This window comes from Elephantulus edwardii, unplaced genomic scaffold, assembly GCF_000299155.1.
Source record: "Elephantulus edwardii isolate Elephantulus edwardi_28Jun2011 unplaced genomic scaffold, EleEdw1.0 scaffold00076, whole genome shotgun sequence".
NCBI lineage: Eukaryota > Metazoa > Chordata > Mammalia > Macroscelidea > Macroscelididae > Elephantulus > Elephantulus edwardii.
The window spans coordinates 8,255,917-8,259,856 of NW_006399826.1; positions in this window are offsets into that span (position 1 = coordinate 8,255,917).

Genomic DNA, 3,940 nt, shown 5'->3' on the forward strand with positions numbered 1-3,940 from the left:
ATCAAAAAGTCACTTTTTAAATGTCATATTAAACCCGCCACTGCATCAATTTCCTTTTGGTTCCCATCTCCATGGGCAAGAGGAAAGTGGTTGGGGGGACAGGGAGGAGGTGGGGGAGACAGAGACACAATGAAGAAAAAGGCAGAAAGATGGGAAAGGATGTTTAAAAAAATCACAGGCACATACAGACTTTGATTGCAGATACACTAATGTGCAGCGGAAAATTGTTTCCCCGAGTGTCCTCGGTCAAAGGCAGCCTTTGCATTAGACACTGTGGTACTTGATATTCCAGAGACAGAATTGCATCTTAAACCAAGAGAGATTAGGCCTCCATGTTTTTACGTTTTAGTAGATGGGTCACAATATGATTGTCATAAATGCCACCGTGTTTTAAAATCCTAAAGGGTAACGTAATAACCCTGACTGACTTCGTTTCCCCTTTTTCAGATTTTATTTCTCTACAAAGCAGGCACTCACATATACACACATACATGCTGTGTGTACACACAGCAGGCCCTTCCATCTGTATAGGTAGAGACACAGATCCACAAGCTTCCTATAGGCCTTGGACTGGCTAGGTTTGCTTGGGTTGGATTTGAGTTTGACAACTGTTTGCTGAAACTGAAGAGGACCTAAAGCACTTGCTGCAGAAGGTCAAGGACTGCAGCCTTCAATGAGGTTCAATATCAAGAAGACAAAGATTCTCACCAATGGTCCAATTGGCAGCATCAGGATAGATGGTGAAGAGATTGAGATTGTTCAGCTTTAGTTTGCTTGGCTCTACAGTCAAAACTCTTGGCCACAGCAGCCAGAAAGTTAAAAGATGTATTGTGATGGGAAAGTCTGTTGTTAGGGACCTTTCCAGAGTACTGAAGAGCAATGATTTCACTTTGGAGACTAAGGTACCGTGGTCTGTGCAATCACTTGCTATGCATCAGAGAGGTGGGCAATGACTAGAGAGGATAGAAGGATAATCAATGCCTTTGAACTGTGCTGCTGGAGAAGAGTATTGAATATACCATGGACTGCCAAGAAAACAAACAGGTTCATCCTGAAGAGGGCTAAACCGGGATGCTTCTTGGAGGCAACGATTCTAAAACTTCATCTGACATACCTTGGACATGTTGCAAGGAAAGACCAGTCCTTGGAGAAGGACGTCATGCTTGGGAGGGTGGATGGACAGTGCGGGAGAGGAAGACCCTCAATGAGATGGTTTCATTCAGTGACTAGGGTAATCAGGGGTGTCGGAGACAATGAGACTGGCATAGGGCAGAACAGGGTTTAGGGCTGTTTGTCATAGGGTCGCTATGAGTTGCAGTCGGCTCTATGGCACATAACAACACCACCATTTATCTTTGCTTTTCCCCCCCTCTTCTTCTATTTCTGCTGCCTCTGCCTTTTCTTTTAAAACGACTGAGCAGGGAGTTCTGGTGGCCCAGTTGTAAGAAGCTGTGCTATAATCCCAAAGGCATATGGCTTAAATCCACCAGCTGTCAGCTGCTTCATGGCACAAGGATGGGCAATCTTCTCCTGAGCAATTAACTGCCTCTGAAAATCCCCTAAAGGGTCAACTATGAGTCGGTTCTGACCACAATAACAACTAGCTTAGCTGTAAGAAATTGCTCTGCCAATGCAAAGGTATATGGTTCGAACCTCCCAGCTGCTCCACTGGGGAAAGATGGGCAGCCCTCTCTCCTGTGATCTAGTGTCTCTGAGAAGCCACTGGATTGTCAGCTAGGGTCGGATGCAAATACATGGTATTAACAATACACAATGTTAACTTTACTAGTGCTCCAATAACTGTTTTCTTTCTCTGTAGCTTTCTTGAGACTCAATTTTCTTATTCATAAAATATGGGAGCATATCTACCTTCTGAAACCACTTCTCAGACAATACAAGATGCCATGTGAACAGTCAATATATTCCCCTTGTCTCTTCCCCTTGTTTCCTAGGCCTTTTCCATTATGAATGAATCTTACCTTGGCATTTTTCTGGGCCTGGAAATCTACTCTCATGCCATTCCTGAGATCTGCAGAATAATCCAGGGGTAGTCACTAGCTAGACCACCAGGCTTCACTCTGCCCGTTCTCTGTGTGTCTTCTAATCTCCCTATTATTTGCCAGACTTCTATGAAGTCAGTATCTCCATTTCCATGTTCTTTAGTCTATATGAGACCTAGCACCTATTTCTCCAGATACCAGACTCTATACTCAAATGGTACTCTGATCAATCTTCTGCTTAAGGGTCAGTCTGGCCATAATGGAATTACGTAGTGGAAATATTTTTACTTGCCATAGATTGTACATTAAATGTGCCTAAAAATAATATTTTAGCTCAACTGGCAAGGCGGAGAGGCCTAATTGTGAATTCACACATTGTGAGATATCCCACTTTGCTAAATCAAGCCCCTAAGTCTTTTCTTTTCTGGAAAACTTTGTTGATATCAAATGTATCCATTAACCTTCAATGAAGTCTCAGTCTTATTGCCCTCAAGTATGAAACATCATAGCTGACTCTCCAGAGGATTTTTAGAGGCTGCAAATCACACAGGAGGTGAATGACCATCTTTCTCACAAATTGTCCCCAGTTTTGAACCACCAGAGATTGTTAACAGTGCAGCCCCCCAGGTATTATGCTACTGGAGCTCCCTCAAAGAAGAACAGTTTAGAAGAAGGTAGTTGTACATTCTCAGTAAAGCATGTACAGATACATTTTAGAGCTTCTCCCATATTTTTATGTCTAAAAATATGATTCTTTGGACTCCTTATAAGGGAGGATCTTCTAACAATATGAATTGAAAAAGAAAAACTACACAAAGAGTAGTTTATACATTAGTGCTAAGAGTTGGAGCTTCTGATTATGTAGGAAGTGATGGATGGGTAGGGATGGGAAAACTTGCATTTACTAAATCTGAAATCTTTCCCTTTTACTTCATTGACTCTTCTACACAATCCTGGACAAGGTACCAAATTCCCAAGACACTCAATTTCCTTTTAGGGGAGAAGAGTGGTCCTAATTCTGATCTAACACATGCATAATGGTCAAAACCAAATGAACTGACACTTGTTAAATTGTTACCAAAACCCTGTATGCCTTATACAGTGAGAAGAAGATATTTACTGCTTATTAGATTTTAGTAACCTCTCTGAGTACACCAGATGTTCACTCGGTGGTGAGTTTTTGCTGCTCAGGGGCCAAGATCTGGTCTGGAGTCAGCCTGAATCTTTTAAACAATAAAAGATAGTAGAGTAGAATTTACTGTATAGTAAATATTTCCTTTTTAGTGTGTTTTCAGTGGTGCACACTTGGGCTAAAAGCTCAGAGAATGAGGCTTTTCTGGGTGGGGGAAAGTGGATATAAATGTTCCAAGGTTGAAAGGGAAAGGAGCCCAGGATAAAGGAGGGCAGCAGAGCTGGACCGAAGTGAGATTTCTTCTATTTGCATCATATGCCTTCCCCCGCCCCCAGGTTTATTTTCTCTTTCTCTCTCTCTTTTTTTTTATCTCTGTCTCCCCCTTACTGATAGTATTTTTAGAGATGTTTAAAATGTGTATTTAATCCATCCATGTTTGTAGTCTCCAGTGTCAAAGCTTCTGTTTAATGCTGAGTTAATGCTGGGTCGTGCCAAAGCTTGAAGCTTTCAACGCAGCCCTGAAACCAGCTGCGACACATCACTAACACGGAGTCTTCGGCTCTAGAGACTTCTGCCTGCATGGAGTAAATGCATCATTTTTTAAAGCTTTGTCAGTACAATCTAAAAGCTGTGTAGAGTGTAATTGGGGATCTTTGGGAAAAAAAATACATAGATTTGAAACTATGGTACAAGAATAATCTAGGCAGGCCTGTTTGCAACTCTGTCTTTACATCTTGTTGCCCCCAAAGGAGGTCCATCACTTTGGGCCCTTTCTGCTTTTGATCAGCTTGTGTGTCTTTCTGTCCCT